The sequence below is a fragment of the Carassius auratus genome, chromosome 47 (assembly GCF_003368295.1).
Source record: "Carassius auratus strain Wakin chromosome 47, ASM336829v1, whole genome shotgun sequence".
NCBI lineage: Eukaryota > Metazoa > Chordata > Actinopteri > Cypriniformes > Cyprinidae > Carassius > Carassius auratus.
This window is the reverse complement of record NC_039289.1, coordinates 488,911-502,429: the sequence shown is the minus strand read 5'-3', so window position 1 is coordinate 502,429 and position 13,519 is coordinate 488,911. Positions and strand designations below refer to the sequence as shown.

General features: G+C 35.0%; 1 protein-coding gene and 1 long non-coding RNA gene across 2 annotated transcripts in view; both read right to left on the bottom strand.

The window, feature by feature from the left end:
- ptprsa (protein tyrosine phosphatase receptor type Sa) overlaps positions 1-1,369 on the bottom strand; it is a 178,410-nt gene extending 177,041 nt beyond the window's left edge. Inside the window, exon 1 of the mRNA XM_026235473.1 lies at positions 1,144-1,369. The gene's annotated coding sequence lies outside the window, so the exon portion shown is untranslated. The remainder of the gene's footprint in view (positions 1-1,143) is intronic.
- Positions 1,370-11,236: 9,867 nt separating this feature from the next.
- Positions 11,237-12,592, bottom strand: LOC113064651 (uncharacterized). The gene is made up of 3 exons (XR_003278864.1): positions 12,549-12,592; positions 11,874-11,958; positions 11,237-11,778 (listed from the first exon to the last, which is right to left on the bottom strand). It is a non-coding gene; the product is annotated as an uncharacterized LOC113064651 (long non-coding RNA).
- Positions 12,593-13,519: the final 927 nt, after the last annotated feature.

Sequence of the window (13,519 nt, the reverse complement as noted above, 5' to 3'; positions counted from 1 at the left end):
TGAGTTTGTCGCTTTTAGCAATAGTTTTGCGACCAGTTTACCAATAGAAATGGGCAAAATCAGTCAAAAACCTCTTGGAGATACATTTCTGACACGAAACAATCATGCTAATTTATTCAAAATCCGACATTAGATGATGATGTCAGTCCATAAAGAGGGCGTGGCTTTGAATGACTACACCGTCGAGCCTCGTTTTATGCAAATCAAGCACGAAATGACAGCATGTCCTTTACTGTGCAAAAGCATTAAAATCCACCCGTCATGAATTATTAAAGAACCGGAAACAGCCTGAACTCCAGTCCCACACTGCTTCATACACATATATTACATATTCAAGAGCAAATGCAAAAGTTGTGTCCATATTCTGCATTCCACTATTCAGTGCATCCACAATATGAAGCGTTTTGCACTAACATGCTGTTTTACAACAATATAGATTTATTAAGTGCATGAGCACAATCAGGCAAAACACGCACAGATAAATAGATTGAGAAAGCATTGGTTTCGGAGCACGCAACTGGATGTCTAAAATGACTGATGTTCATAAAATGCAAATGCACGCTTATAGACACAGTTTCTTCGTTATGAGATGAAATCGTCTACTAAAACCTGCCCGGACTCTGTCTACATGTTGATTTGAATAACTGAGTGCGCTGAAATGAAGTGTTGTTCACTAGTTATCATCAGCAGGTGGGCATCTCTGGACTGAATCTCAGAAGATTGCGTCACTCACATAGAGCCGGCAGCCGCGTGCATGCACAAATCAGATGCATAAACAGACTTTGATTATAAATGGGCTTGAAATCAGATACGCGAGGCTGGCACGGCGCACGGTGGCATCAATTCTCACTTTACACAAGCGGGGCTTTGGGGCTTTGTGGACGGGATGAGTGTCCCACGGATGACGCTGGTGGATAAACCCCCCCAAAACCGATTGTAAAGTCTTGAAATGCATCCAAAATGACTTTATACCTAATGCGCAAAACGCGCCTGGAGCGCAAACTGCGCGTCACCTTCTCCGCGCGCGCACTTGCTCAGACGCGCTTCAGAATCGCAGCACACTTCGTCTGAAGTGAGTGTTTTATTCCCAGCCGTTCCTGGCATTTATACAAAGTGACTGGCGACACCTTTAACTGCTCTTACCTTGTTTAAACCAGCGCGTCCCTGTGTTCTCCGTTATTCTGCACGGGAAAAAACCTCCTTACATCTTCGTGGGAGTGATAAAGAACGATAATAATCCAAGGAGAGAGCAGATCCAAGAGGATAGAGAGAGCTCCGGGCGCGGGCGGCGGCGAATAGCGGTTTAAATCCCCCGGATAGCGCTGCGTCTCGCTCGGCGCGTCTGATTTCAAGCTCCGCTCCGGAGAAACCACAGCTGTGCTCGCAGAGGAGAGCTCGGGGTGACGTCATGGACACGCCCACCCACCGCGCGCGCTCTCTCTCTCTCCGGCGCTCGCTCACTCGGACTCCACCCCTCATTAAATGAGTCGCACACTGACTCCGCCCCTTTCAGGAAACAAGCCACGCCTCTTTTGTTTGCTTGTAAACGTAATTATTCTCAAGAAGGATTCTCATTATTAGATATTTAAGTAATACACTAATTAAATGTTATTAAATATTTATTAGCAGAGTCATAAAAATTATACTTTTTCATTAGAAGCAGCAAAGAGGCAATATAGTTAATATTGTATATTATTAAAATAATATAAATATAATTATTTAATTAATTTATTTAATTAATAATTTGCAAAACAAATTTTTTTAATATTACAATAATGAGAATGGGATTTGATTAGAGTAATATAAAACAGAATTATAACGTAACAAATATTATAAAGTACTGTATAATATAGTAAAACAATATATTGAATTATTTTTTTTCAATATTTAAATAATGAATTTAATTAAATGCAGTAATATATATATATATATATATATATATATATATATATATATATATATATATATATATTACATTATGTTTTAAATTAGAATTAAATTATCTAAATCACATTTATTTTAATGACCATTCAAAATTAAAATCACACTAATGATAATTTTATCAAAATAATTTGTATATAAAAAACTGAATTATAATGTAAAAGGAATGTAGAAATGCTACAGTAAAATCTAAAAACAAATTGCAAAAACAATTAGATAATACATCACATTATAAGTCATTTTTAGCTTTTGTGTACTTTTTTTTGTTTTATTTTTATTTTGATATAAGGGTGAAATATAACCTTTTCTCTATTTTCTCTGGTCATGTAGTACCAATTTAAAAGCCATATTAAAAGGTTTATCAAAAGGCATCTTTTATTAATTTTACTGGGGTTTACAAACATTGGACCTTCAGATGGCCAAAGATGCATTATTACACGACTAGATTCAGTCTGGAGCTGGTACGGGAAGAAGTTTTAATCTACCAGATGGTCCCCTCATGACTTTCAATAACTTACATGCATATTCTCAACCTTTTGCACTTCTTCTGTTTGATACATGTACCTATGCCACACGTGTGGGTTGCCGCACATGCTGATCGGCTTTGGCATGAGAGCCAAACTTAGCCTGAGCGGAGGCCAGTCGGCACCAGAACGCGTTGGCAACCAGAAACATCTTCTGGAGATTGAATCCTCCACAGCAGAATCACAAAAAAAAAACCTGCCATTTTGCCAACTGTTACACAACGCGCTCTTCCGTTTTAGGCTGATTTCATGATTCATTTACACTTTTGAAAGGGATACCCTGAAGGCTTCTCCTTCTCCTTACAACTAAATCTCTCTTCCTTCCTTTCTACTGCTCTGTCACAAAGCAGCTACGGGTTACAGGGTCGACACTCTGATTTAATGATAAATGTTCGTGGAGTGCGATGTGACTGGAATAAAAAACGAAAACAAGAGGTTCCTGTCAGTATTGCACTCATTAGATTAAGTGTGCTAATGTGTATGGAAGCCTTCTTTCCCCACATCAAAAAAAAAAAAGTTTATGACATACTAAGCCACAATTATGACAAAGTCAACATTATGAGATAAAAATATTTAATTATGAGATAAAACGTTGAAATTATGACATCAGCCATAATTATGAGATGCAAAGACAAAATGACGACATTACAAGTCGAAAGTATAACAAAGTCAAAACTATGAGATAAAAGTCATAATTTTTTTAGATAAAAAGTCGAAATTACGAGACAAGTCAAAATCGTGAAATACTATGTCATTTTTATGACAAAGTTGACATTATGAGATATAATTATGTGATAAAACTGAAATAATTACGAGATAAAACATTTACATTATGACATACTAAGTCTTAATTATAAGATAAAGCCATTAGTAAGACTTAAGTTGAAATTCTAATATATTGTAGTCTGAATATAAGATAAACTCATAATTATGAGATAAAAGACAGTAATATGACTTTAGAATGCAAAACTATGACAAACTGATAAGTCAATTATGAAATATCAAAATTACCACATACTAAATTAAACTTATAAGATAAAAAGCCAAAAATCATAAAATAATCATATTATGATTTATCTCATAGTTATGACGTATAGAAGTATTCCATGATTTCACCTATCTGTCTCGAAATTATGACTTTTTACATCATTATTTTGAATTGGTATGTCAAATTCTAATTTTAAAGTCCTAATTACGACTTAGTATGTAATAATTATGAATTGCAAAATTATGATTTCTTTTCTTTTTTGGCGGAAATGGGCTTCCATAAATATGAGCGCTAATGCAACAGCAGCTTTATGGGCAACTGCACAGACTGAGCCTCCTGTCGTCTCCTAGTTTCTCTGCATTGCTGCACTTGTGGCATTATGGGATATCTATGGCAACTGTCTAACGGATGGAACAAGTAGGCGAGGGTGCTAAACTCTGACAGAAAACGGAGGCACTTCCTTCTGTCGGCGGATGGCTTGCAATCTCATGCTCAACAGTAAAAAAACAACACCATCCCCACAGCCACACTAATACTATAAATACCTCAGCCAATGCGGCAGATATTTCACCATGAATAATCAGCTCGGCTAACTCTGAAGCAGCACAGATGATGGTTAAAACACACTTTTCTAGCTTGCTAATACTAACTTGCAATTAGAAACTAAAGCAAAATCATAACTCCAAAACCTCAAAAGAATTTCTTTTTGGAGCGTAACTTATCACACCAAATATGTTGTAGTATTTTAAGTGCTAAATATGAATTTTATATAGCCATATAGTTTTAAGTACCCACTGTATATAGTTTTAAGTACCCACTGTACATTTTTTATCACATATGCTAATGCGAATTTGACGTTAAACGCAAATAAAACACTTCTATGTGCACTCTCTGGAAGTATTACAATTCAGAGCATAACGTCTCATTCTCTTTTAAGGGACTAAACGGATACAATTATTCACTTCCAGGTGATAAAATGGGCGAGAATAAAGAACAACATTGAAAGAGGGATTCAAGTCATATCTACAAACCAGAATATCACTGAGACTCTTTAGACTCGGTCCAATAAGTAATCACCTAAAAACCACCCAGAACACCTTAGCAATTACTTTTGATTTGCAATTTTTTTTATATTGCCCATGCAATAATTTGAAGGTTTAAAACTATATTTGGGCGAATATCTACAGACAAACATATTTCAGACTCCAGCCAATACGTAACCACCTAGAAAGCACACACATAACCCTTAGAAACCATTCACAACAATTATGTAATGTTTCGCTAATGTTTTGCACTTGCAAGGACCACAACCTTATATAATTTCCTGCAAAGGATCAATAAAGTATCAACAAACAACAAACAAACAAACCTTGTATTTCATTTCTGTTTTGCCCATGTAATCATTTGCAGGTTAAAACCCTGCTGTCTTGATCTAACTGAGCCGCATGTAAAAAATAGTTGCTCCCAAACACACAAAACTCAAGCCATCGCCTCTCCATGGATATCTGATGTCTTGACATGTCTTTCAACATTAGTTTCTACTTCATGTTTTCATAAGATATGTTTTTGCACTGGATGTACGCCCACCCCAAGGGTAGTGTGCTGCTGATTATAGCAGCCAATGATGAACTTCTTAATGAGTGTCGGTTGCTATGAAACAACAGTTGGTTAATTGTTAATTCACGCCTGGCAGTAAGACGTGAGACAGTGGGCCGACTCTCGTCAACGAACACGATTCAGCTGACGGTAAGTATAGCTGCTGTCACATGTTTTCATGTATGTACATGGAATCAACTTCTTGGATTCAGTACGCTAATTTAGCACTAATTAGTAGTGTTCAATAAATCAGTTAAATATAGACAGAGCAGGGACTCTTCCCGCCAAAATCCTGCTGGTTACGCTCAAGCAGACAGTCTGTAGCTTGGGTTCTCTCTGTGTCTCTGGGCAGAAGTACCAGACCTGATTTACTCCTCGGCTGCCATGTTGGCACCAATTGAAAGTGGCAGAGGAGGCCAGCACTGAATCCTAATTAAAGAGCTGATTGCATTGCCGCGGTGGGGGAGATCTGGACCAAAACGCCCAGCTGTTTCCGGCTCCCCGAAAGATCGGAGACCACTGGAGCCTGGATCCAGAGTCACATCTGGACACAGTTTCAAGATCCTGTCATCACCGCTGATAGAAAGACATCAGAACCGCAGGTGCAGTTAATCTTACAATGGTTAAGTGTAACCCCTCTCTCCTGAGTCCTCACCGTCACAAACTCGATCTTGTTCTGAGTGGGTCTCGAACCCGGGTCTCCGTCATGGGAGGTGGATGCACTAACAAGGAGGCTGAAGACTGCACCACTAGCATGTCTCTTGGGATAAAAGGAGTGAGGTTTACCTGCACAGCACTTACTTGCTCAGTCACCTCCCTAAACCTCACTCCGGGTCACGGCACCAATATAACCCCTCTCTCCTGGGTCCTCACCGTCACAACTCGATCTTGTTCTGAGTGGGTCTCGAACCCGGGTCTCCGTCATGGGAGGTGGATGCACTAACAAGGAGGCTGAAGACTGCACCACTAGCATGTCTCTTGAGATAAGAGGAGTGAGGTTTACCTGCACAGCACTTACTTGCTCAGTCACCTCCCTAAACCTCACTCCGGGTCACGGCACCAATATAACCCCTCTCCCCTGGGTCCTCACACCACCACACCTCGTTTTTGTTTTGTGTGGGTCTCGAACCCGGGTCTCCGGGATGCACTAACAATGAGGCTAAATTTATTATTATTATAACTTTGTGTTGTGCAACTGACCTTCAAGAATTGTTCAGTCTCCTTTCTGCCACAAACGGCATTCACACACGTCTATACAAACTATATTTATCCACTTATACGGTTTATATTTAGTGAAATCACTGCAAAGCCAAAAATCCTCACGAGGCCAATAAAACCTATTTATACAGAGAAACACTGAAATCCAGACAGAGTTATAAAAAGCAAGAGCGAATGCTGTAATGAAGATTTAAGCGCAGTTTTACTAAGTACACACTCATCAGACCAATAGTTCATTTGAGCTGAACAGCAAATCAATGACGATCAGGACGAATGTGCTGCATTTCCAGGAGAGGAATAGGTCACACTAATTAATAGTCTGCAAAGTGCACAGCACAAACAGCACAAGTCCATACAAACTATATTTTAGATTAATTGACATCATTGTAAATCCTCAAGACTCTGGGAGTTCGACGTACAGTATCTGACAGGCCTGATGATATTCTCTAGTGTTTCGTGATGACTCTATCGGTCTTATCACTGAGAGATGCTGTGAATGATCTGAGCCCAGATAGACATCACAACCACAGGAATACACACACACACTTTCCTGCTGTATGTGACGCTTTCACTCACCTGCTTACAGTGGTTGGTTTACAGGGTGTTGCTATGCAGTTGCTAGGGTGTTCTGAAGAAGAGCGTTGATATGCGACTGCTGTCCTGTTCTCCTTCCTTTCACTGTATTTTCCATCATCATTTGTCCACTTTCCTATGATAAAGACAAACAATTTACACAATACACACACACATATATAAACGCACCGTAATTTTATATACATTTATATATAGTAATAAATAATAATTGATATTTATGTATAATTGTTTTAATAATTTGAATATTTATTTTAATTTAGCATATAAACAATATAATTTCTAAAATTATATATATATATATATATATATATATATATATATATATATATATATATATATATATATATATATATATATATATATTTTTTTTTTTTTTTTTTTTTCTGAAATGTATATATAAAAAGTGATATACACATTATGTATAATATGAACATTTAATAATTATGTATTTCATTAATATAAATATATAATAAATCCAAATAAAATTTTACATATACACACATATTATATATATACACACATATTATACACATATATATATATATATATATATATATATATATATATATATATATATATATATATATATATATATATATATATGTATATATATATATATATATATATATTTAAAAAAATACCAACACATTTATTTATATGAAACATATACTTATGTAAAAAAAACTTTAATAAAAAAATATATGTAATATGAACATATATGTGCATATATCATATAGTAAATGTTTTAATATTTATTTAAATATTTGATGTTATAGTGGCTGTTGCTATGTGGTTTCTATGGTGTTCTGAGTGGTTTTATCTACATTTTAAATATAGAAAGATCTGTAGGATTATTTTATTTAATTTCTGGTTTAGCTGGTGAAAATGATGCATCTGATCACTTAATAAGATCAACAGCTGATTCTACTCAAATACACACGCAATCTGAGGAATAATTCATGTCACAAACACTCCAGGACACAAACTAAACATGCATCATATTTCAAGCGTGTACTCAGTGTTTGTTCTTGGTATCACTAAACGTATAGTGCATTTGAAAGCCATGAGTTTTCTCTGTAATGACGTGGGCAGAGCTGGATGTGTGAGGCGTTCAGGGAATCAGAAAGTCCATTTTAAAGCTCACTAGCGCTGGATGAATTCATAAGCTCTGTCCCGCGCTGTCTGATCCCTCCAGACTTCAACAGCATCTTATATAAATTCATGAGCTCTTTTATTCTCTCTGTCTCTTAGATGCGCTTATTTTGTCCCAGTTGTATGGTAAAGGCACACAGGCCTGAACTTCACACGGAATAAGAGAAGTTTTTATTGAGTCCATTAGATGAGCGCGCACTGATCATTCACCACAACACAATACGAGCCTCAAAACACCAGAAAATCATTTGATCAATCATAATTACTTAGTTTGTATACCATTATTAGAGGTGGTTGCTAAAGCTAATTCATATAAAAACACTTTGTTTACAAAGAGTTCAGACTCACATTTTTCACAAAATGGAGGGATTCGAGTCAAAAGCACCTTAGCAACCACATAACAACAGGTTAATCCATCCCAAACACCTTAGCAACCATGTTACAGTGGGTTAAAACCATCTACAACACCTTAGCAACCACATAATACATTGAAAAACCAACCTGAAGACCTAAGCAACCACATAGCAAGAGGATAAAACTATTCACAATGCCTTAGTAGCAACACAATAAAGGGTTAAAACTACCCAGAACATCATAACAACCTTACAGTGTTGAAAACCCAGAATACCTTAGCAGTCATAATTTACTGTACTAAAAAAATCACATTGAAAACCTAAGCAACCACAAAGCAATGGGTAAAAGAATACAGAACACCTTAGCAACCTCATAATGTAAACACTCAGAACACATTAGAAATAACAGAGCAACGGTTATAACCTCTCATAACTGTTTAGCGACTTAAGCAAAGAGTTAACAGCCTAGCAACCATATAGCAACAGGTTAAAACCACTCATATCTCCTTAGCAACCAAACAGTAATGGGTTAACACCTTAAACAACAACAACAAAAACATAGCAACAGGTTAAAAAACGCTCATAACTTCTTATCAACTAAACAGCAATGGGTTAACACCTTAAACAACAACAACAACAACAACAACATAGCAATAAGTTAAAACCACTCACAACTCCTTAGCAACTAAACAGCAATCGGTTAACACCTTAAACAACAACATAGCAACAGGTAAAAAACACTCATATCTCCTTAGCAACCAAACAGCAGTGGGTTAACACCTTAAAAACACAACAATAACAAAGCAACAGGTTAAAACCACTCATATCTCCTTAGCAACCAAACAGCAATGGGTTAACACCTTAAAAACACAACAATAACATAGCAACAGGTTAAAACCACTCATATCTCCTTAGCAACCAAACAGCAATGGGTTAACACCTTAAAAACACAACAACAACATAGCAACAGGTTAAAACCACTCATATCTCCTTAGCAACCAAACAGCAATGGGTTAACACCTTAAAAACACAACAATAACATAGCAACAGGTTAAAACCACTCATATCTCCTTAGCAACCAAACAGCAATGGGTTAACACCTTAAAAACACAACAATAACATAGCAACAGGTTAAAACCACTCATATCTCCTTAGCAACCAAACAGCAATGGGTTAACACCTTAAAAAACAACAACAAGATCATAGCAACAGGTTAAAACCACTAATAACTCTTTAGCAACTACATAGCAACAGGTTAACACCCTAGCAACCACGTAAGAATGTATTAAAAAAAAGTCATAACTTAGCAACCACATAGCAACCGGTTAATTGACTAAAACACCGTGACAACCAAATAATGTGGTGTAAATCACTGAACACCTTTGTGACATTGTAAAAAAATGTGTTAAAACTACATAACATCCAGAAATCTTAGCAACCACACAGCAACATGTTAAAATACCCAGAACACCTTAGCAACCACTCAGTACCGCTGACGCCCTAGCAACGACATTGTGGTGAGTTAGCAAGGGGAAGCATGCTAAAAATAGTTTGAATCAGTGGTTTTTAAGCGAACAGCTCACAGCGTTCTGTAGAAAGGATGACAGATAAAGCAGCGAGGAGTTTCTTCACACACACTGACGGCTTTTCTCTGAGGACTGTCAGCGCTGCATGCTAGTATACTTCCTAAACAAACAACATTAAGGCCTCGGATAAGAAAAAAAAATGCATCTTTAAGGTGGCTTTTTCTTTTTTTTGAGAAGATGTTCCTAGAAAAACTCCCAGCCTGGCTTTCATGCTCAAGTGGCTTTGAATAAAAGCGTGTCTGCAGCTTTATACAGCTATACGATGTTTAATTAAGGTTGCAAAAGGAGTGGATTATTTCTTTAAAAGTCATTGTTTTGTTACAGTACCAAAGGGACTCTACTGCAGATGAAGAGACTCCTGCAAACTCAGACGAGTCTCACTAATCTCAAGGCTAACCGAAGCAGCACTGACTGTCTGTATTCACCGGCGGTGAACATCAGCACTGATAACACCTCAAGAGATGCTTAAAACCACACAGTAACACAGCAGGCTATCTTTATTTATTTAAATGACTTTATCAGTGCTCATCAAGGTGCTTCACAGTAACACAATACAATGTTAAAAATACAGGGTTTCAAATTTAAATCAACAGTTTGACCCTTACAATTTCAGCTTAAAATTCAGGAATAAGAATTTAACTCACTAAGACCAAAAAAATTATATATATATATATATATATATATAATATATAATTATACAAAAAAAGATATTCCATATTGACACCAAACATAAATATAAATATATTAAAAAATAAGAAATTAATCATAAATGTATTCATATATAATATAAATTATTAATAAACATTTACTTTGAATAGTAATAACTAATATAGTAATAACACATATATATATATATATATATATATATATATATATATATATATATATATATATATATATATATATATATATATATATATATATATATATATATATATATATATATATATGTAAGTTATTACTATATTTAAAATAAAAATCTTAATAAAAAACAACCTTATAGAATCTATAATTTTATATATATATATATATATATATATATATATATATATATATATATATATATATATATATATATATATATATATACTGTAATTATAAAATATAATTAATTGTTATTGATATTAAATATTTGGCAGACAAACGTTTGTAACACTTATCATATTTAAAAAAAATGCCTTACTTTTTTTAAAACAATTATAATAAAGAAATAAAAATAAATTATAAAAAATAAATTAACAGAAATATAATACATTTCAGACGTTTCAGAAGTTTTTAACATATTCATAATATTTTCCAAAAATGACTACTTTTAAACAATAAAAATTGTGAAAGATCATGCCAAGCCTCTTAATATAAAATATAATATTAAAACATTACTAAATTCCAGCTGTTCAGTGACTGTGTGTTTTACTCTATTATGATCTCTTTCTACTACAAATTTGGTTTTAATTCGGAAAATATAAATCATAAAAACACAAATACACCTCAGCAAAATCACTGATGCTTTATCATTATAAATTAAACATTGTCTGCACTAATAATATTCCTCCAGTCACGTACTTCTTTACACCACAGTTGCTTAATCATTCCCAGCTGCAATAACGCATCATTAGTTATTAAAAATATTCATGAACTTAATGAGATGAGTGGAGAGCGCCAATATAAATCTGCGTCCTCTTGGGGAAAATCCTGTCACCCGTGTCTCTGACGCCGGATGCTGATGTGACTTCCACAAACACCTGTCAGCCAGCAGGAGCGCTGCCATTTCAGCCATTATTTCATTTTTCATGCATTTCGGTCTCACCTCAGGTCATTTGGGCTTTCTTGTGTGCAACATGACAAATGGGTGTAAGAGCATTAGCTGTTATTAAAATGTTGCAGCTGCGAGTGCAGTGCTGGCGCTATTTTTTTACTTCACCTGGATGTGAGTTATGGAGGAGAAACTGAGGTGTTTTTGGAGCGTGGCCGAACTGTCAGGAAGAAACGCCTGTGGGATCGAAGAACTGTCAAAGGAATGACAAAATAACTTTGGCAAAGTTAGAAACAACAATTTTACATTCACTCATTAGCATTTGTGAACGATAGGCTAGCTGCGAACAGTAACTTATCTGACTTTGGATAAGCCACACATTGTGCGCTAGGATGCTAGCAAGTGTAATTTCATAAAGTCAATTTGTTATATTTTTAGGACACTCATTTATGCGGTATTTAAATTCACTTGGCGGCCATCTTGGAAATGCTTACTGGATGAAAATCTGAAAAATAGTTTGTCAGGATTTTTTAAAATTAGCGATAAAATCTGACAGCAACTTAAAAAAAAAAAATTAAAACATCTTGATTTTCCAATGAAAAAAAGTCATTGCTAATGCTAATTGCTAATGTTCACATAACACGACTGGTTGTTTTCAGTGAACAAATGTAGAACAACCAAGACTTAATGACATTTTAAGATATTTACCTCTATCTCATTTGACAGCCATCTTGGAAATACCCACTGGAAATCTTCAACACTGGTTAATATTATATTTCAACTAAACTTGTGTTTAATAGGTCAAATTATGAATTTTTTTAATATAATATTTTCAAGACTTACCGCAAGTCAGTTGGCTCGGCAGCCATCTTGGAAATTCCCACTGGATGCCATTTTCTGAAGCATGATAATTTAAATTATTTACATATTTCAAATCGACAATACATTTGGATTCTCCACCTGAAATCATGCTGTGCTAATGCTACTTGCTAATATACACACACAACCAAATTGATTGTTTTATCATAACAACTCTTGAATAACCAAGACTTTATGATAATTGAAGACTTTTAACCAGTCACTTGGCAGCCATCTTGAAAATGCCATCTGGAAGGTATTTTCTATGTAGTATTACACTTTTCTGAATTTTCTTCTTTAAAACACTTTTTAATATCATAACTAAAATTTGCCTTCATAAAAAGGTCAAATTATGACATTTTTTTTCATATAATTATATTTTTAAGACACTTAGCAGCCATCTTTTAAATTCCCACTGGATTATATTTTCTATCAGCCATGATGTATAAAAATATACAAAAATTGTTTGGCAAAATTGTTTCATATAGGTATTTCAAATCAGCAATACCTAATCAGAAATACAATACAATGCTATTTTTCAATTTGTGACAATGCTATCTTCTATATATACACCAAATGCAATTGATTGTTTTAACTGAACGACTCTCGCTATTATGTAGGACAACAGTTTGTCAAGATTATGTTTCAATTTAGCACAAATTAGGCATTATGGACAGTAGGGGCCCAAGCAAATGGAAGACATTTTTTTCGGTGCACATAGCGCAAACCAGTGTGTTTATAATGCATAAAAACAATATGATATGAAATACCTCTTTGCATTATTTAGGAGCTGTTTTCTACATCTAAAAAATAGAAGCGACCTTTATTTGGCGTCTGCATTACATCTAAAGATGTATTTTTTTTTAGACTGTTTGCTCATCTGCAATACATCTATAGGACATTTACTATGAGATGTCAAATAGACGTTAAAAGATGCCTTTAAGATGTTACCCGAG